This window comes from Patagioenas fasciata, chromosome 8 (genome assembly GCF_037038585.1).
Source record: "Patagioenas fasciata isolate bPatFas1 chromosome 8, bPatFas1.hap1, whole genome shotgun sequence".
Classification (NCBI taxonomy): domain Eukaryota; kingdom Metazoa; phylum Chordata; class Aves; order Columbiformes; family Columbidae; genus Patagioenas; species Patagioenas fasciata.
The window spans coordinates 36354535-36377062 of NC_092527.1; the positions used below are offsets into that span (position 1 = coordinate 36354535).

The 22528-nt window shown below is 41.2% G+C and overlaps 1 long non-coding RNA gene across 1 annotated transcript in view; it reads left to right on the top strand.

Annotated features, from left to right (window-relative positions):
- Positions 1–22528, top strand: part of LOC136104182 (uncharacterized) — a 38051-nt gene continuing 15523 nt past the window's right edge. Inside the window, exon 1 of the long non-coding RNA XR_010651733.2 lies at positions 1–52. This is a non-coding gene — a long non-coding RNA (uncharacterized lncRNA). The remainder of the gene's footprint in view (positions 53–22528) is intronic.

Here is a 22528-nt window from a genome sequence, read left to right on the forward strand (position 1 = left end):
CGGAGGAAGAACCAGAGATGCTTGTTTCAGAATTCAATTGTTCCAGAAAGATGTAAGTACCCTGGTGTTGTTATTTTTATATCGATTTTTATGAAACACGTGTAGTTACATTTTTACAAGGCAGTAGGTTCTCTTAACGATGGCAGCAAGACAGGCGGTGCAAATGTTAGGGCTCTGCGTACGTTCTTCTGTGAAATGACAGTTTATATAGTTTAAGTTCAGCCTTGTAGAAATAAAACCAGAACCAGACATCCAGCTCTGGACAGGTTGCATTCGGTTCAGTTCCTGGGGAGGTGATTCTGCTTTCTCTTCATTCTCCCAGTCCCAGCATCGGGGTGTTTGATAAAGTGCACCTACAGACAAAATCCTGGGCTAGATTCACCACACGGCGTCTTTAGTGGTGGAATTTCAGGTTTATATTTGAACTTGACTTGATTTCAAGGTGTGGTGCTCTCTGCCGTGATTTAAACTGGTGTTCTAGAGATTTTTATGTATTTGTTTCAGTTTTGAGAGTGAGAATAATTTGGAATTGAGATCCCGCATGCTTAAATTTGCAATAAGCATGTTGCTGAAAGATTATGCCAGTATCTTTAAGCGAGAAACACAGAATTTCATTAGCATAACTTCCACTTTTGTCCCCAAGTCCGTCTTGAGTTGAAATAAACAAGAAGAAAAAAAATAGAAAAGGGGACAAGGAGATATTGACAGAGAAAGCAAAAAAAGTCCCTGAACTTGGCTGTTATATAAATCACAGCAGAAATGCTGTTGAGGCTGGGAATTACTGTATTTGGGAAAGTAGCCATTAAGCCAATATCAAATGAGATGTGTATTTGGATACAAAACTCAGCTTGCTGCATACCTTAGGAGAGGAGAGGAAAACAATTATCCATTTTCACCAACTTGGAAATATTTAACATGAAAAATAGACTATAAATATATTAACCCAGGCAGTCAGACAGTAATCCAGACCTTTCAGACCATTGCTTCCTAGGGAAGCTGCATGTGCAGGTTTATCTTTCTGCAGATACAGTTGTAGTTAATGGTGCTTTTCTTACCTGTTTCTCTTTTGGAATCAGAAGACACTTTATTTTTTAGGCAGCAGTGACTGAGTGAGTGGGAACTATCATCACCATCACAGATCTTGAGGCTGACTCATTCATTTCTCTGTCCTGCTTTATTTTTCATTTTTTTCAATATCATTGGCTTTTTTTTCTGTGCTGTCTCCAAGTCCCGAAGTGTCTAAAATCATAAGAATTGACATTCCTCTTTTTTCTTTTGTTTCTTTTCCATCAGTGTGGTCCATGTACAGCAACTCTTTCAAACACTGCTGTATCTCAGCATCTTCCTCCTCATCGTGCAAACAGCAGCTCCTTCCGTCTTCTCACTATTTATACAATTACATAATTGGCAATCCTGGATGTAACAGGGAGGGACCTCAGCTGCAGAATTTGGGTTATGATGCACAGCCATAGACTGGAACAGAAGAGTCTAGAGTAGGGCTTTAGTTCACACCATTCCAAACACACAGCATCTATACAAAGAAAGAATCTTTAAAGCTCTTTAAGACATGTCTGAATGCAAGAAGAGATTCCAATGGTTTAACCATGTTTGCAAATCCCAAATGAAAAACAATTGTAGTTCATTATACCTCATCAGTTCCTCACTTCTTTATTTTTCCGTCTGCTTTTAAACTTAGAAGCATTTGAAATCCATAGATTGTATTTCTTTATACTCATTTAAACAGTACTGTAGATACCATTAAAATATCCATACATTGGAAATCTCAGGAAACATAGCTATATAATATGTGTAAAGATATATCATGGTGGAATACAAGATAGAGGCAGAATAGCCTGAAAAACATATTTCAGAACCTGTAGTTATAATGAAGAACCTTAGCTGTGGTGTAGCAGTAGCACATAAGTATGCAAGTTAAATATGTTAATTAAATAAATGTTGGCTTGAACCAGCAAACCTGTCCTATTTTTTTTTCCAACTTTTTATTTAGAAGAAGATACCAACTGTCTTTACACAAGAATTGGTTTTCTTTCCCTGTCCCCAGAAGCTGAGTGTTCTTGTGAACCAACCTTGCCGGAGTATTTGTGTATGTGGACTCTTCCTCACAGCTACTGAAGTCAGTCATAAAAACACTATCGACCTAAGAGGGCTCACGATTAGATCTAAGTCTGCCAGCTTCTGTTGTCTAAGGAGAAAAAATATCTGAGGGTGTCTTTTCCCCTATATTTTCTGAGTTATTATATTTCAGAGACAACAGAAAGGTAATATTACACCCCAAAGCCAGGTATGGGGACACTTGCTCAAGCTAAACTAATCAGTCCTTAGCTCACACAATCATCTCAGTTTTTTCTGTCCTGAGAGAGAAAGATTCAAAGAAATAATAATGGGATCTTTATTCTATAATCTTCTACAGTGATACCAACACAATTTGTAGGGTAAGTGATGAATAACAAGGAAACACAGCAATTATTTAGAGCTTCCGTAGTGAGCTGGTGAGGCTCCCTTGGAGCAGAGGCTGCTGGCCCCCTGGGCTGGAGCACAGCAGAAGCCTCTTGGGAACAGCGGTCGTACCCGTAGCACAGTGTCTGAGATTTATCTGAAGAGCACATGGCTTTAAAACTCACCTGCCAAAGGCATTGCTGAGGGTCAGATAAGCTCATAGTTCACAGGGGAAAAAAAAAGCAGCCTGCCCAAGCCAGCGCAAGATGAACACATCTGATAGACATATGGATGGGAAGGTGATCTGGAAGTTAGCGGTTCACAGCATGAACATAAAAACAGCTTCCACATGAAAACACAGGTGTTCCTCACATTCTTTTGAAAAACATCCTGACTTCTTAAAAACAACAGCAACAACAATACCAACAAAACACCCCAAAAAACCAAACCGAAACACACACAAAAATCCCACAACACCAAACAAACACGCACACACAAAAACACAACACAAAACAAAACCCCCCCAAACAAACAAATAAAAAAGGTAGGTTCTTAGCCCTGTCAAAATAAGGAAAAATATCTAGTGGTGTCACGACAGTGGAGCAGAGAAAGAAAAGGAACTGTGAAGTGAGCAAGACTAAGGGGTTAATTAACGATTATCCCAGCTATCTGGAGTGGAGAGCATCTCTTTACTGAAGCTGTGCTGGAGATAAATTGAATGACAACAGAGCTTAAACTGATACATCTTCAGAGACAGTGTTGGAGGCTGCCGAAAACACTGCCCTCCAGCCTCTGCTGAGACATTGTTGTACGACTGCTCTGGTTACAGACAGATTTTCCCCGACCACAAACTCTGCCTGGTTATACCAGTAGCAGCCCCTCTGCAGATTTAGTGTTACTGGTAGAGGATGTCAAGGTGCTTCAGACCAGGTTTCCCCAGCTGGGGCGAATGAAATGGATATAACGATTTGCTGGAGCAGACCTGCGTGAATGCATGAGACAGACGAGTCAGCTTTGCTGCTTTAGCTGTTATGGCACAGTTAACGTGGTCGAGCTTGCGGTTTAGATGACCCATTTTACCCATTCACATGTGGGCCTGTAAATGTTTTGAGCATATCTCCAGTTTTCCAGCCTAGCAGTAGGTTTTCCCTGCCGTCTCTGAATTAGGCAGCCTGAGGGCAATGATGCATTTCCCTGTGCCTTCTTCCAGCTTCCCGTTCAGTCCAACAAGTTGCCCCGTGCAATTGCCTCACCTAAATTTTATTTCTGAGGAGATGCTGGTAGTTTTTGTGGTGATTTACCAGTGGCAGCTCAATGATATGAGAACAGATGGTGATGTGTTCAGGTAATCGTTACCGTACAATCCCTTTCCCAACCACTATTAATTGATAACTGTGTGTAATGACTGTATCTGTTTTGCAATTCACCGTCCCATCAGCGTGCTCGTCCCTCTACAAATGGCAGAGATCCTGCTCGCTGACCCTTGCCACAGATCTTTGCAGTAGATCAAAAAGATTAATGGTGCGAGTTGGTAGTTTCAAGACCCAGTTCTCCAAATAAAGGATATTTTTTAATTACTGTCCAACCCCATTAGGAGCAGGGCTGGATAACATGTGTTTCCTTTTAGAGATGAACTGCCCCGACGGCAGTCGCGGAGCACTTTGGCGTTACTCTTTCCCCCTCCCACTTGCCCTATCTTTGTGCTGATGTGTTAATGTGCAGACATCGTGCTAATGGCCTGGATACGCCTAATCTTAAAAAGTAATTTTGGCCATTTTCTGGAGTCTGTGTTACATCCATAGGAAGCTGCTTCCCATGAGTGGGCAGGTGGTGCCAAGTGGATTTGGAATCTTAACTCCTTACTGCCAGGTATTATTTGCATTCAAAGACAAATCTCTCTTGTTTTACCCCACCAAATACCACCCCTGTTTTGACCCAAAGGTTTGGTTTCTCTTCTGGTCAGATTCTCATCAGCTTTATCCATATTTTTCTGTTTTGGTGGGGTTTAACCACACAAGAATGTTAGCAAAAGGGTTCACAGGCATCTGTGGTATGTGTGTTGTCTCATTTCAGCATTTGTCCAAAACGTTTTAGGGCAATTTCCAGCATTACCCGAGGTTATGATGTTAGGACAGTGAAATCCACTTCTTTCCCACAGTGTGTTATTTCTTGGACTCAAGCAAATGTGGATAGAAACATTTGAAAAGTTCTCAGCCGTGTGCTTCCATGCACCATCTTCAGCCATCAGTTAAACTGGGACGAATCCTGCAGCCTTCACCTGTTTGGGTAATTCAGAGCCCTACAAGTAGGCTTAGATTACCTGGATAATCACAGATTTTTCAAATGTGATTTGGTTAAGGAGCAGACCTGTCATTTTCAGTCCGACTGGAGCAGAGGTGACACACTGGTTAAGGTTTGCAGCATAAAATTTGCATTCGTACTTCTGAAATGATCCAGTTTTCTGTTCCTTTTTTGCTGTCTACCCTGCTGCTGGTTAAGCCAAAATGTTCCACTGTTCAAATACCTGGCAACAACTATTTAATTTGACAATTTGTAGATGGTATTCCTGTATTACCCTTTAGGACCCTAATAATAGGTTTTTCTTTACCGAAGCATTAAAACATTAAAGGCCATAAATTCCACAGTCACCTGTATCCATTTATTGCTAATTTATTATGGAACATATCATAAAACTTTGCCTGACATATAGGCCTCTTCATAACTATAAATCTTTTTTCAACTGTTTAGATAACTTATGCTTAAGTTCAAGGAAAGACCTCTGCGAACAAATATTTAAAACATCTATTTATTATGCAATAGTAATTTGTACAAACTATATGGTAAATACTGAGAAATATTACTCTATATTCGGATTACTTAGCGCTTCAAACTTTTGGAAGGTACATCTATTGTAAAAACAAAATAAAAACTATGTGTCAAGTATCCGCTTAATTAAAAGCTTTAAGAGGTCTAACTGAATAAAGCTGCTATTACAGTTAACATGAAAGATAAAAATGTTGCTATTCAGATTAGGTTTATTGTTTGTAACCTGGAGTTACTGAGAGGTTTGCAAGTTTGCTTTGCACTGGAGAGCTCACCAGAGCGAAAACAAAGGTTTTCAGACTTTTTATTTCTAGATCAAAACACAGTCTGTAGCACCATTGTTGCTACAGAGCCTGATCTTGCCCTCATGTAATCCATTTTAAAATCCTGGTGATGCTGGATCAGAAACAGTTACAGAAACAATGTGGGCGTTTCATTTACTTTATCTCAAAAGAGTTGTTTGGGGTTGGTGCTGTTTATATTCGTTGCTTTTAAATTACTTGCCATTGTTTCATATGAGAAAAAGTGTTTTCTTTGTCTCAGTGTATAAATTCAAACGTTTCTTGGATATATCAAACCAGCCTTCTACAGAATACGATTTTCCCCCTTTAATATTTTTGTCCTGACTGAAATTATTAGCATATGTAGTAGCTAATAATATGCATATATTATTAGCATATGTAGTAAACCAATTTTTTTTAGCAGTAATGCATGTGCATATGCCCAACCAGCTTCTTTAGCAAGAAGTTGGCTTTTTTTCTTTTAAAGAAATAAAAGGTTTGGATGGCTCACTTGAAAATTGTGTTTTATCAGTTCTTTTTGTGCAAATCAGTTTGTTTGCACATGGAAGGTAATTTTCATTTTTGAAACAAATTTCCCTCTTGGGGCTGTCTCTAGTTCAGCTTGATATGTGCTTGCATATGGTCTGTGGCCTCAGGATTTTCTTATAAATCGTTAATCTATATGACTAAAGCCATGGTGAAAGGCCAGAATAATACAGTATGCACAACTCACATATTAAAGTCAGAAAAAAGGGATGGAAATCTACAAATCTACACAAAATGCTACTTTTTAAAGTGAGCTTATTGTTTCCCTTCCCCAGTAAAATAATTCTGACTGTCCAGAACTTTGCATAGTGGAGAAAACCAAAACCCAACTTACCTCAACTCCATCACACCGTTATTAGCATCCAAACGAAAACAAAGCAACTGATTCTTCCTCAACATACACAAGTTATTCATCAGTTTTCTATTGATTTCATCATAGGTTCTTGGGACAGACAAGGGAGGATTCATACAATAAACCGGCATACCCACTCAACAGCCATGCAGGGATGAGGGTTGTTGTCCACTGATTCTTTGGCCCTGCCTCTACAATCTCACTTGCTGATTTCTGCTTTTCAAAACATCTCAGTCTTTCCCCCTTCTTAATTTTCTCCTTGCTTTCTGATTTGTCTCTTTTCCTTATCCTTTTTGCCAGTCCTTTCCCCCAACGTCCTTCCACTCTCCCCGTGCCCCTGCTCCATATACAACACACAGAGAGAGCTCTGAAAGCCACATTTGTGCTGGATATTTATGGAAGTATCACGTGGAAAGTGGCAGCAACCAATTTTGATGTGACTTTTTTGTGCCCCAGGCTCTTTTTCTGGGCTTTCTGTGTTCATAAGAGCATTCATGGTTTGGGACTGTCCTGGTTTCATCTGGGACACAGTTAATTTTCTTCCTTGTAGCTGGTATAGTGTTGTGTTTTGGACTTTCGGAGGGATGGCATTTGCTTTCCTAAGTAACCGTTACGCATGGTGGAGCCCGGCTTTCCTGGAGACGGCTGAACACCCACCTGACAATGGGAATTAGTGAATGAATCCCTTGTTTTGCTTTGCTTGTGTGCATAGTTTTTACTTTACCTATTAAACTGTGTTTATCTCAACCTACAAGTTTCCTCACTTTTACCCTTCTGATTCTCTTCCCCCGTCTCGCTGAGAGGGGGATGAGCGAGCGGCTGCGTGGGGCTCAGTTGCCACCTGGGGTTAAAGCACAACAGGGACTCAGTGGATCAACATATACCTGACCAAGAGAAGAATGCCAGCAATTTGTAAGCTTTAAAAAGCCAATTACGTTTTGATTAAACTATCTGTACCAGACATCATTTTAATATTACTTATTGAGTCTGTGTGTCTTTGCAACAGGCTCCCTGCAGATCTCTAAAGTGTGCAGTGCTACAATAAATAACTTTTTAAATTGCTTCCCAAAATTTGACCCTGATGAATTGTTTAATTAATTATATTGCTGATATCTGACAGAATAAAGCAACTTTCCCAGTTATTTATGGTCTTAGATTTCACTAAACTACATAATACAATGTCTCTTTAAATGTTGTCAGGTGCCGTGAAAATTATCAGCCTCAAGCAGCATAGCCTGGGGAATGAGACAAGGTTTAAAGCTAATACTGTGAGTTTCAGATACTGATACAATCTTACCAAAATAAAAGAATTACCTTTAATAAATATATTCCAGGACAGTCTGTGATGGGACTCAACAAGGCAATTAAGTGTTGTATTCAAATGTTTTGTTTTTCTCTGCAGAGGAACTCCTGGGCCAGGCTCCCTTCTGGCACAGGCTGCTTAAGTCAACAAATGGAGTTACACCCGAGATGAATTTGCCATGCTATGTTTTTCTAAATAGATTAGGGGTCATTTGAAAAGCTGTAAATAAACCTTTCAAATTCTTTAAGGCAAAAAGAAACAAATCTCCAAGAGGAAGAGAAAGAGGAGGGGGGGAAGAAAGATTTATTCTGCTTTCCCAGAACTGCAAGTTTCCAGGTGTTCACCTTTTGATCTGGCTACAGGCAATGATTTTCTGAAGTGGTTTCTGATGGTGCCTGACATCATTTATGGCACTCTTGAACAATCTTGTAATGTGCTAAACTACACAAAATTAAGTGAGTTAGTGGCTAGCTAAGAGCAGCAAAAGGGCCGTGGGTATCACAAGCACTTTGCTACTTGCAGCAGCACGTGTAGCTTCGAAGCAGCGTTATTTCTTTGATTTGATAATGAGGATAAAATAATGACTCTTCTTAATTATTAATAGTACAGTATGGTGAGAGGCCCTTGGAGTCTCACTGTGCTTGGTGCTGTACAAACACAGAGGGGAAAAAAAAGCTTTGCCTAATAACTTATGGCCTAACTGAAGGCAAAAGAGCAATGGAGGCAGCAAACCATAGGAAGGAAAAGGACAAGCAGTGAGAACGTACATTGAGCCAGCACAGCTGTGTGCATGGTTGGACAGCCCATGTTACTTGTGTTTGATTAAGTTTTTTTTTAATATCTTATTCATGGCTTGTAAATAAAAGATAGAATGGTCTTTCCCATGAGCTAAAGGCCCAGCAAAGCTGGACTTGGCTGGTCAGTGCTGCACTGCTGAGCCAGGCGGAACTTCGTCACTTAATTGCATGGGTGAAAGCACTAATGATGTTGTCTCTGCAGTACTTCTGAACAAAATCAAACTCAAAGAGTCAAAACTGGCAACTCAACAGCATTAACCAAGTTTCACTTCTTATATGAGCTGCACTTCATTAGTTTTTTCTGCAACAAACCACTGTCAGAGAATAACTTTTCCCTTGTGCCCAAGGAAGGAAACTGTTGGTGACCATCTGCATCTCAATATTTCATTAATGGTTTTAGCCGTGCCAGGTTCCACTTAGGGAGCTCTTCAGAGAAGGGAACTGAACACCTGAATGGTGGTTTGTGGTGGAAGCAAAGGGAAGATCTGATATGGAAAACCTGAGGATATGACCTAGAACTTCTATTACCTAGAATTTCCTTAAACTTAAAGGCTTCTTGTGCAGATTTGTTGTTGTTTAGGCACACTGGGATAAAGAAATGTGATTATCTCGTTGTCTTCCAGTGTGGTCGCCAACACATGGAAGTTGTTCCTTGCGAATGCTTCTGTGAGATGCAGAAATCTGTGCAATGCTTCAATACCCAGCATAGAAATGAGAGCGAAATGCTGCAGTTTTGTCCTTTGCAAAATATTTAATCTATAAATAACTAACTAGGAGCCTTGCAGAATTTGTCAATACCAACGTTGATTCTAAAGGTTGAATTTGTTAATGACATTTTAAATTCTTATTTTATACCAACAAAGACTGTGAGTGCTTAGCCAAATTAATAGAATTTGCATTGTCAATGAAATCTCTTCTGCCACTAAAAAAAATTCTTAGAAGAGAAATATATCTTTGAGATCCTAATGTGATTTTGGTAAGTCTTTTCCAAGTGCTTATTCTGCAAATCACTAGATTAATACCATTTAGAAAGATCAGGCAAATGAAGCTGCAATTAAGAGAATTAGTTAAATCCATTATAGGCTGCTGGCCTTACTCTCCATCTCAGGAAGGATTAAGCACCACACCCAAAGTCAGTTTGATCCTATCTTCAGGGCACTATTTATTAATTGCACTTAATTATTCATGGCAAACCCCAAAATGAAGCACTTGAACATTAATCCAGCTGTTACCTTTCCCTCAATTTAGGGGCTTCTTTGGGATGCTTTTCTTGTCTTCTTGTCTTTTCCACCCTTAGTTTTATGGAACATTTGCCTCAGAGTCCCTTGTTGCAGGAGCAGGCTCATTTCTATAAGGTGACAGGTCACTCTTTGTCTCTTGTCAGTGCTAAATCCAGAAAGCAACTTACAGACGAAGTCAAGCATTATAGAAAGAGAATATTGGTGCTGACTAATGGGCTCAGTGCCCTGTGCCGCTCCTGGGCTTTGTGAAGAGGCAGCGTCTTGACAAGAGGATTCACAGCAGCCAAACCAGCTAAAACAGACATTCAGAAACACAACTGGTAGGAAAGCCAGTTCCACATGATTAATTTCTAACCCAAATCTGTGTTTCAAAGAGCGACTCTTCCCCTAGTCCCTCTCTTCTGCAGTCTAATGGCTGGAACATGGGTAGACCATGACTGAAATCTCATTTGCAGCAGGACTATTAAACCACTGACACTTCCAAGAAGTAAATCCAGGGTGCCCTGAAGGTGATCTCTCACCTTTTCCTCCGCAAGGTTTGTACTGCTCCATGTCAAAGCAAAGCACAGGGTAGGTGACCAAAGGCAGCCTGGCCCTTCAGGAGACACAACATCCCATTGCAACCCTTAACTAGTTACCAATAATTGATTTACTGGAGTTATAGAGTAACTGTAGTTAGACTCCATAACTAGAGTTATAGATTATATGTTATTACTGATGTAAAGTTACACCTCAGATCCTATTCATGGCTTTAAGGGCAAGGAGGTCATTTAATAATATGAACCACCCAGGTTTTTGTAGCTTGTCAAAAACAACAGCAGTTTTCTGGCTGTTTTTTGCACTGAGGGTCCTTCTGTATGAAGAAGTGAACCAAGATGGTCAAAACATTTTATGTAGAAAGTGTAAACAAAAAAAATCACCAGACAATGACTTTGAATTTCAGTCTTCCTGGTCTGAGGCAAAAACAATAAAGGCAAACACAACATACTTGTCTGCTTCCTATTTCCACTACATGATCAAAGCTTTTAACTTTAGTTTGTTTGATTCTTCATGCTTTTCAAGCTCTTTTTTTACTGTGGAATACCAATAGAGAAGTGGTAGAAAGTATCTGAAATGCAGGTCCTTCCCATGTTGTTGAAAACCAAATCTCTCTTTTGAAATCAAGCTCTTCTGCAATCACATTTAGAGCTGATTTAGAAACAAGATTCATAATGTTCCTCCACCTAAAACCATAATAATCTCTATTCCTGCCTCTGGATTTGCTGATGTACCATGGCTTTTAAGTATTTACCTTCTAGATGTGAAGCTCATTAGGACTGCGTAATACTTTATTATCATTATTACCAGTGCCTGAAGTCATAATGAACTCTGGATTATAGCATATTCTGTATTTTAAGGTTCCAGGACCAACAATTATCATATGTTGCTTGTTCTGAAATTAAAAAAAAAAAAAAGAAAGAAAAGAAAAAAGAAGTCACATAATTAGTTCTTTTCTGCTTACTAGACAACCAGAGTTGATTAGCAAGCTCATTAGTGCAAATGCTTGGGAAAGCCCCCCCCCCCCCCCCCCCCCTTTTTTAATTTATTTTCTTGGTGGTGGGAAGATATTTCACAATTTTGGTATTTTGATTTGCTAATCCAGAGAGCTGGCACAAGCTCCAGCTCTTCAATGATGCAATCATGACTTTTAGAATGAGGATGTGTTACTACTTAGGAAAAATAATGAAAAAAAAAAGGACTAATACCCACCTAGGTTTCCTACAACACAATATGTTGGAAATGTTATCTGAATAGAAAGACATTGGTCATTTGTCTGGGATTCTGGGTCAGTGGTGTGTGGTTGGACAAAATACGCCAGCCCGATTCAGAATTGCCTAAACAGGAGCTTGATGGCTTTGGTTTTACCCCAAGATCTCAAGAAAGGAACCTCTGAGGCTGGCTGCTGTAAGAATAAAGCTGATTTATGACAGAGGGTGATTTGTTCTTTCCTTCGTGCACACAGACTCCTGCTCTGAGTGCCTCTGTTTTGCCTAAGAAGTCACGCTGACTCAACTAGGCCAAGACTGGAAAGAGACCTATCTTATATACTTAAGTTGGCATTACTGCATTAGGCCAGAGATGCTGAAATTACCTTTCACACAGAGTTTTGATTCATTCTTGATAGGAATTTGCTCGCAGACATTTTCTTTATGGTCTCATAGAGCCTGTGTATCAAGCCTGGTCAGCTCCCAAAGCTTTAACGATGTGAATGGCTTATGCTCGTTTTGCTGTTATGGGCACCTAGAAAAATATGTATGATAATAACTAAAACAGGGTATTTTTTACTTATGAGCTGTTTCATAAGAAACAAATTCACATTATATCTTTGTATGCACCTGTGCAGTCCCAGTGATATGAAAAAGTTCTGAGCTGATGAATCAGATTTTGGAATCAGATGATGTGATATTTGGTAACAATTTTTAATTAGCTTTCAAACTAGAAGGTTTTCCTTTAGATAAATAACATCTATGGGCTGTATTGTCCTATGTCTCACTGACATTGCTTTTGCTAATCTCCCTTTTTCTATTTCCTGACTTCTTAAGCTGCATTCTTCTAGAGACTGAATCTTCCCTAGTACACCTTTTCTTAATAATACAGTAGATTTATGTAAGAATACGAGGCTTTTGGCCAAGTTGTTCAATTAATATTTGGGTGGGTGGAGGTTGTTGGTATTTTCTTTTAAATATTCAACAAGTTTCCCGTTAAGTTTCTGCAGCACAACTTATTTTACTGGCAGGCAGTAACACTTGTTCACCAGTCCTTTGTCTTTCAGGAGCTCTGCATTTAGCACATCATGTGAAGGCTGGCAATTATAAATGGCCATAAGAAGACATTTAGCTTGAAAGTTGTAGTTCTAGCATAAATAAATGCTATGGAGGGAGGAAGGAACTAAGCATGCGCGATATATGCAAGTATAAGACGTGATTTTTCTCTCGAAAACAAGAAATGAGAATATGCTTGTGTGTATATATTTAAGAGCAGCTATCTTGCCATGATAACTTCTAGTAGGGTTTAAATCTACCCAACAGGAGCTAGAGTAAATGAAGACCTCGTCTGTCAAATGCAGTGGAATATCTGAGGAATGTGCAAGGAATTGAAATCCGTATCTCCCGTCCTCCTATTTTCTTGCTCATTTTCACAAAGACCCATGGGTTTGCGCAATACAAAGCACAGTACATCATATTTTCCCCTCTCACCTGTGGAGCTGGGATCCTGCCACTCTGCTGATGTCAAACCCAAGAACCTTCTTCCACTTGCTAAACCAAATTCAGATCAGGGAGTGGAGCACAGACACCAGTCTGGTCCGTGGAAAGTGATTCCCTGGCACTAGGGTGTACAAAAGATGGGGGGAAGGGGTGTTCGGAGTAAGGATGCTGGAGCTTGGCTGCTGTGCAGCACCGTTCTGTCTGCAAGCACCGTGTGGGTGTTCACATAATAGCGTTCAGTCATCAGATCTGAACTACACACCTACACCAAGGGCTGTGTGATAGAACAGATTATGTGGGGGTGGATTAGAGGATTGAGTATATAAAGAATTCAGAGCCAGGTTTTTTAGACTTGCTTTGTGTTACAGCTAATCATTGTCCAAAACCCCATAATGGAACCACAAAGAAACTCAGCCTGAAATCACCTCATCAAGGTTTGCTGGATTTTAGATGTTGAAAGCCAGGATCTGGGATGTAATTGTGTAACATTACATGACATGTCAGGTGTCCTAAATCCCCCTGAATTATAGGCACATAATTCAGGAGGTGCCTCAGGTGTCCTGGAAAAAAACAGATAGGTAGGTCTAGAGCGCAGATCAGATCTCATTGAGGAGGCTGTGGGAAAAGGCATTGCAGCCAAGTGCCTGAAAATGGGAGGAAACTGGCCCTGAGGTGTTCCAAACCAACAGAAGGTGTGAACCAAGTAATTGATCCGCATCAGAAACAAACACTTTTTACAGGGCTCACACTTAGAACTTGTGTCCATGAGAGCTTGTCCATTTTTTTCCAGTGATATCAGTTTTCCTCATAAATCACATTACCTTTCCCTACAAACCTTGCCTCCCTTGCTCATTTGAGCTCTCAAATAGGTGAGTAATCCTATTGACTTCCAAGCCCTTGACTTGGAAATACTCACGAGCTTTGTCTGGTCAGGGTCCAAATGTCCTTCTAACCTGCAAGCAATTATGGAAAAAAAAAACCAACAGTGCTGTCTGAATAGGAAAAATTATGGTGCTAAAATAGATGTAAACCCTCCCCTCTCCAAACCTCAACTGGCAAATGCAGTGAGGCAAATGGTCTATTCTGAATCACAGCTGTTTAGTCTCCCTGGTTTATAGCCCTCATTATATGCCAGTTCTGAAGAAGGTAGGCGATCACTCGTTTGCCACAGAGCAAAGCTGTACTCCTGTGCTAACAATGCTCTGGAAATCAGGCGGCTCTGAAGAAGAAAACAGTACCTTTTTATATGCGGCTGTGGTTTAGTTGGATTATGGCAGGTCATACTTGTCATCTCTGTCTGATATTCTCTTGTTCTAATAAGCTCTGCCTTCAAAGAAATGGATTCTCTGACCCCTATTCAGGTAATTACTTTTTAATTTTGGTTTTCAACGATTTGTATTCAGAGTTCTTGGGCATAGGCAGAGTCTGGCCTGTCTGTATTCCCTGGAGTACATGTGCTTTGTCCCTGCCAGGTATATTCAGGGCCACTAATTCTACCTCTGGGAAGTCTTCATTTCACTGTGGCAGGTTAAATCACTTTAGGTGCTTCTCAATAAACAAGTACATACAATATCTCTGTTTCATAGACAGCAAAGCACTTTTTTTAGCAAATAAACAGCCTTTGGGAATCCAAAGACCTTGACCTATTATAGTACATGCTCATTTCTTTTTCCTTCCCTGCTTTCATTGTATGTTCTAGACCGCACCTAAGTAACGTTCCCTATTTCAAAGTTTCCCTTCACAAAGGTAGGAGAGATATTGCTTTATTTTTCAGCTACAGTACTTTGTACCTCCATCAGAAGAAAGGTTCTTGTTTTCACGTGGTCCCCTGGAGTTACCACTTAGTGTTATTATGGTCTTTGCTCAGGGTAACACCAGTTTGACAGCTTCCCGTTTATTAATGTTATTAAATATGTTAATAAACATGACATTTATTATTAACATAACATTCTTCAATTACATTGGTACAGTCTTATCCAGCAAAAGCAAACCTGGGCCAAATATATCTTTAAAACATCTGCACACATGCCGATGCCAGCTAAGGGTGTGACATTTTTCTGGTTTTGTATTTTTACAGTTTTTAAGAACACTTCACACTGGCAAAGGCTTTCAGGGAGACACGGCTTATACTGGCATTGAATGATTTTTGCTCATACAGCTTGCCGTGTTTGCAGAACTGTTTCAGGCTAGACCAGAAAAGTGCTCTTTGGCCTGCAGAAGCTGAGCGTGTGCCAGGGCACAGGCAGCCCAGCCCCGCTGGGCAGCTGCAGCTGCATCGCATCAACCCACAAACAAGGACTTGGTCAGGCAGTGCTAATGAGGAGCTATAGCTCCTTTACATGACCCTTATTTAACTCTAGTAAACCCCTTCTTGCTCCTCATTAGCAAGGTTCACCATCGTAGCTAGGTGTTGGCACACCTTTCCTGCCTTCGCTTTTTAAAACTTTTCTTAAAGTTCAGGTTCTTAGCGCTCAGGTCCTCAAAATATGGGGCTAGTATATGTTCTCTCCTTATAGAGGGCATGCTGCATAAAACTAAATAATTGCTTCTATGCCTGTTTGGCTTGCATGATCTGATTCTAACTGCAAAAATAAGGAATCACAGAATCACAGAGAATCACAGAATCGACTGGGTTAGAAAAGACCTCAGAGATCATCCAGTCCAACCCTTGGTCCAACTCCATTCCACTGACCAGATCATGGCACTAAGTGCCATGTCCAATCTCAGTTTCAAAACCTCCAGGGCCGGTGAGTCCAGCACCTCCCTGGGCAGCCATTCCAGTGCTGACCACTCTCTCTGCACAGAATTGCTTTCTAATCTCCAGCCTCAATTTCCCCTGGCAGAGTTGAAGCCCATGGCCCCTTGTCCTATTGCTAACTGCAATTCCCAGCTGGTTTTTCTTGGTATCCCCTTGGTACCATCTGAGAAGCAAAGGAAACAGAGAGGACCAAAGGCTTTAGATCAAAAGAAATGTCTGGTCTAGGAGGAGAGCAAAACGTCAGAAAGAAGAGTTTCCATTTCACATGGAACATTGCATAAATCCTTTGCTCTGGAGGTGTAGGGAGACTTTGTGTAATAGCAATACCTGTTGTGCTCGAGAAGGATAACTGTATTCTCTGTCTTTTGTGTAGCTGCAAATACTATTTCCCATTTTCTGCGCTGTTCTGGGGTGAGAGTGGACTGTCCCTCCTCTGAGGTCAGATGCGAAGAACAGAAGAATCCTTCTCCTGAAAGGCTTTTGAAATGGGTTAGTCTTCTAAGTGCACAAATACCTTGCACTGAAGTATGCCTGGGACTTTTTTATCTCTGAGAATATTGGTTTAAGTCCCCAAGCAGCTACTGGACTATGAGGTTGTGAGATCTTGCCAAGGGTAAGAACTGCATCTCTCAAAAATTACACAAATCTGTAACTCTGTGCTGGGGAAGGCTTCTACAATACTCACCACACATTTCTATGGGAACGTACAAACCTCATGTAACAGACCCCACAGATTTTTCAACTTTGAGAACAGCAAGAATTCGCATAAACTTCCTTACACTGTGAGATGCTCAATCGTGACATCAAAGAGTTAATGTGGACAGAAGTGTTTGATCTCATTCTACTTGAACTGATTACATTTTGAATTCTGATACTGTTACAGTGAAGCTGTAAATTTATCTTGAGGTAAGCCAAAAGAAAGGCACTGTTTTCCAGTTACTAGCAGCCATTCTGTTCCTTAAAAGAAATTTGGGACAGATGTGTCTGTCTTTTTATTTCAATGAATGCAGGGAGAAAATGTATTTTATTTCTTATTAAATAAATTTGCCTGTTCATCTCAGTATGTGGGACTGTCAAAGTTTATAAATTTGGCAGTATTTTAACATGATCATTCTGTTTTTCTTTAAACCAAGTTATTAAATTGATATATTTTTATAAAAAACAGAGGCTGATGGATTTCTTTTTTTCATCTTTTGACATTTAGTTGACTGTTAGGGGGTTTTAAGTAACACTATATCTTAAATCAGAGTGGCAAAGACTTCTGAAGTTTTCCATAGACTGCAGAAAACCAACCGAAGGACAGAAATGCACTGGGTAGTTTGATGCAATATTGGTAAAGCAGTGTTTGTTTGCGGTTTGCTATTGGTTTTTAGATCCTAATGCATCTTTAACTGGCTCTTGCTTTTCTCTGAGCTTCTCTCACCTGGCCGCAGGGCAACCAGAGATGAGCTGTTCTGCTTAGAGACTCACAAAACCCACTCTTGCTTCTGCTAAGGTGGCTTTAAATTTACAGTCACCATAGAGACCCTTTACACCTGATGTAAATGCAAATCTAGTGTAGTCCTGACTTGGGAAAGTTCCCCTTTCTACAAAACAAACCCCAGTTCCTCTCTGAGCTGCTGAGTCAGAGCTCACGTGCTGGAGCGGACGTGCTCAGGCACAAAGTTGCACAATTTCAACCTGAAGCTTGAAGAAAACAATGGGTTTGAGCTATATAGCGACAAGCTGCTATGACTGGTTGAGGAGTATTAAACAAATCTGCAAAGCAAAGGGCTTAAGAAGAGGTAGACTTTTTTTTTCCCCTAGACTTTGCAATTACTATGAGAACCATTTAATTTTCTAACAAAAAACCTGTGTGGAGGTGGGGGAAATGACAGCAAAAAAGTTACTGATTTGTGGAAAGGAAGATGCAGACATGGAAATGATGAAATCAGTTTGCAGTGAGTAGCAGGCCAACCCTTCTGCAAGGAAAAGTGATAGCTGCTTACTGCCCAGTGCAGGACTCCTCAGATCTTTTGAAGAGGAAGGAACAACACTAAACCAATGCCTCTAGATTTCCATCTGTTCCATTGCTTCTGACAGACAAATCTGTCTAGTTATATCTTTAACTGCTTGGTGTGCTCAATTCTCTTCTGGGCTATCATGGTTCTACCCATAGGAAAGACCATTCCTATGGAGGGAATTACTTAATGCCTCCATCTGCATGACTGGGAGCAGAGTCAGACCCATAATCTGAACATTTTTTTTAATCACATGTTGCTAAGAGTTTGCCCAAAAGAGGTCTCTCTTCCCATTTCTCAGGGCTAAATAAATTTGAGCTTAGATAAAATTTTAAAAGGTATTTCAATCTGGTGGGCAAAATAAATATTTCGGCATTTGCTGTAATCCCAAAACAGGACAATGGTTGCAAATGCTGACATTTTCCACAGCCAAAACATGTTAAATATCATTGATCCAGGGATTTGGAGATGTTTCTTTGGACATTTCAATAAGTTGTTTCACATGGAGAGAAAGAAGATCTTCAGTGCATCATAGGAAATGTAGTCTGGGCAAAGAACAGGTGCCTTAACTACAGGTGGGCATATGGGGGCTGAAAGCATTGCTTCCCACTCTGAATCCACCACTGGTTTGTTGTGTGGCTGGATGCAGCTTTGGACCAAGCACAAATTGCAGTAGTTGGGAAGAATGGCAAGATAATAGTAGGGATGAATTCTGTGGCCATGGTAAATCACTGCTGCCTGCAAAACTCAGTGTGTGTGTTCAGGGGCAAACCTCTGATCATGTTTTATCCTGACTGGTTGTCTGTACGCTGCCATTAAATGCCCTCTCCTCTGCTTCCTTGTGATAGAGCAACATCTTCCAGTGGCCACTGGACAAAGTTTATCCCAGCACAAGCACTGCTTAAAAACTTTTTAATGTTTATCTCATATCAGTCCTCTGTAAAATGGGACTAATGTCGTTTGCCCACCTTTGTGATGTTTATTGACATCCTAAGGCAAAAGATGTTGGGGAAAGTGCTCCTTTTTTTTCTTTTTCCTAGTAAATGAGATTTCTTATCTGTTTTCTCCCTCTCACGTGAGGACCTGCTGCAGGATAGGAAGCAAACTACCCAAAGGAGATACATACATCTTCAGCTGGTGGCCTGTGACTTCCCATGCCAGTGAAGGTGAACCTAGAGTATCAGGCCTATAAAACATGAAAAGGAGCCATTACAAACTTCATGCCACATTCAGTAATGAAGGCTAACTGCTCTTCTGAGTGGGAAAACGGTGAAAAAGCATAGTCTAGGCAGGGTTGGATGTGTCATAGCACTCTGTGGAGTAGAAGGGTCATGCAGGGAGGTGGGACAGTGTGGCTGGGGCTCCCTGTCCGTGATAACTTCATGCCACACATATCTACAACCAGAATTTGTTTAGTCAACAAAAGCAAATAGCATTTCTGTGAAGAAGACACCCAACTGCTATAGATGCACTTCATTTTTAAGTGGCTGGCCATGCCATGCTGGCAAATTAAATAGAGAAAGTATGATAATAGTTTAGTGGTGAGAGCAACAGTTTTTTCTCCTCTTATCTGAAGATAATGGTGGAATATTGCCGGGCTTTTCTACACCCTCTTCCCAGCACCTGTCCTTATTTGTTGAACAATTTATAGCTCCATCTGAAGTATTATCCTGCTAACAGTAGGAGGTATTTGCAGTGCAGCACAACATAATCCTCCCCTTGGAGATTAAGACTATTACCTCATTGATGCTCCTAGTCTCTGCCAGCCTTGGCATACCAATGTACAGCGTGAATGCAGGTTTGCAGCATAATAGCTCACTATGCTACCAGCTAAGCCACTGAATGCTTCTACAGTCATTCCTTTTATTAGGAGAATGACATGACAGTAATAATGGATAATGAATTCTGTTAATGAGATGACTTATTTCAAAAGTAAATAAAGCTCAGGTGTCACGTGAATGAAAAATTTGAAATATCTGCAAATGTGATTTAGTCAAATGTTCCAGGGAAGGAAAAAAAACCCCAAACAACACACTAACCCTCCTTTGAGGCAGCGGTGATTGTGCGGGTAAGACTCCAGAAGCAAGAAAGGAGAACAGTAAAGTTGTACATGCAGCTTAACTTCGTCCCCGGTGTGGGTGATTGATTGCACCATCACTCACACTGCAGTACAGATGAATATGGCCACGTTAAGGGTATGTATTAATAAAACCTTGCACAGCCAGGCTGTGTCCCAGTCCCATGGGCAGCAGGGAGGGAGCAACTCCCAGAGCGGGGGCTCATCCAGCAATGGCTTTCGCTACATTTATCACAAGATGCTCTTAGCTTGGTTGAACCAATGCCAAGGGGAAAAAAATATCCACTGACATTTCTACTAAATAGTTACTTCTCTATCAAGTTACAATGTTCTTCCCTCAATCACTTCCTATGAAGAAAAAATTTCTGCATCTCTTCATTTAACATAGAAATGTTGGTGTCATCTTCCTCTCCTCACGTTCTAAGATGACTGAACTGTGTTTTGCTTCATTTTTTCAAACCATTTCACTGTCAGGCACAAACCAGGTTTGTAGTCTGGGTTATCGTATGTGAAGATGTTATCAACAACATCAGCACCACACAGAGATGTAAACAGACATTGCCAATGAGAAATAGCTGGTGTGAGGATGCTAATATTAGAACTGCTAGACAGCCTTTGTAAAGCTCAAGGTTTCTTTATTGACCATAAAAGCATTAAAGCATCAAAGAAAGAGACTACTTGGTGTCTACAGGCGTATTTATCTTCCCTTTTTTTACCCTGATGTGGACTCTTGACTACCGCACATCTTTAATACATTTATCCTCACAGTATGCCTGTGAGACACAGAAGAGCTACTATTTGCATTTTACAAACAGAAAACTGAAACACCAAGGGAGAAAGCAGGCAGGCCGATCTTCTCTGCAAGCCCAGCTGCCCAGGGAGCTGCGACCTGGTCCTGCCTTGGCCTTCTCCTGCAGCTTGTGCCAGCACCACGGCGTAAAGCACAAGCCTCTGTGAGATGTGGTTTCATGTACCACACACCAACAGTGCCAGTGGGCTTCTTTGCCAACCTGGCATGTTTTGTGGATGGAGGAAATGTTTTAAAAACAAAGGGATGGATGAAGAGTCCAATGACAGGTCCCGTGGCTTTGGGACTTCTTCAGTTGTCTTAGGGAATGATGTGGATTTTCACCACCTGACAGCTCATTGATGGTCTGATGGTTGAAGCAAAACCATTTTTGAGGATCCTGGAGAAAACAACAGTCTGTGACAGACCCTGTGGCCAGTAGAGACAAGACAACCATGACATCCTGAAGGATATCGTCCACCACACCGGGTAAGTGTCCGTGCAGCAGCTGGCCCGCAGCAGCTGGCCCACACCAGCCTTCCACCCAGCACAGCTGCTCTGCCTTCGGTACCCAAGGCAGATGCTTTGATCAGGTTTGGGATGGATCTGTGGGGACTGAGGGGCACTGTGGGCTCTCACCCCACGAGAAACAGAAGCAGGGTAAAGGCCGATGCTGATATGGGAGAGAGGGAAGGTGCAAGAGAGATCCGGAGATGGAGGAATATAATAGAATCATAGGATAGTTTGGGATGGAAGGGACTTTCAGAGCTCCCCCAGTGCCACCCCTGCCATGAGCAGGGACATCTTCACCAGCTCAGGTTGCTCAGAGCCCCGTCCAGCCTGGCCTGGGATGTCTCCAGGGATGGTTCATCCACCACCTCTCTGGGCAACCTGGGTCAGGCTCTCACCACCCTCATTGCAAAAAATTTCTTCCTCATGTCTACTCTGAATTTCCCCTCTTTTAGTTTAAAGCCATCACACCTTGTCCTATTGCAACAGGCCCTTCTAAAAAGTCTGTCCTCATCTTTCTTATAGGTCTGTTTTAAGTATGGAAAGGCCACAATAAGGTGTCCCTGGAGCCCTCTCTTTTCCAGAAGATTTGAGTGCACCACCTAATACATTTCTCAACCAAGCTCTATGGAGCTGCTAAACTGGAGTAAGAGTTTGACCCAAAACAACCACAAAATCTGGGCTAACTTCAACATTTAGCACCGCTCCTTTTTAAACCAAGGAAGGAAAGGTCCCAAGAAAATAGTAACAGGGAATTTGCCTCCTGGGGAGGCCTTGTGGGCCCCCTAACCTGGAGGGGGTGATGTGAGACAGCTCCATCAGGGCAAATCTCTGGGTCCCTCCTGGTAGCGCCGGCACACACTGCCCGGCACCAGCCTTCCCAGAGCTCTCGGCTTGGATTCGGGCTGCTGAGATGCTGCCCCGCTGTTTGGTTGTTTAAGCTGTGGCTGCAGAAGAAAAGAAAAGCAAAACCATGGGGTTGATTTATATCTCTTGGTTATTGTAAGTCGTTCCCAAAAGAAACAAACAAACAACCCCAGACGTTTTTAAACTTAACCGTTTTAAAAATGGCAAAGGGCTTCTATCGTTTTCGGTAATTAAAGCATGAACAAAAATTAAAAACTCTGCTGGCTCTTTTCATTTCATGATTTTCAAGCCTATTTCCACCCCCCCTCGCATACTCCTTGCATATTTCATTCCTCGCAATCCTGTCCCCATTAGTGGTGATGACAAAGCTCCCATTGCTCCCCATGTGTGGGAGAATCACACTGTAAGTATGGATTTAATCACCAACCTTCAAAGTGACTAAAAAGGCAGATAGATGGGATTCCTGGGGAGATTTTCAAAAGTG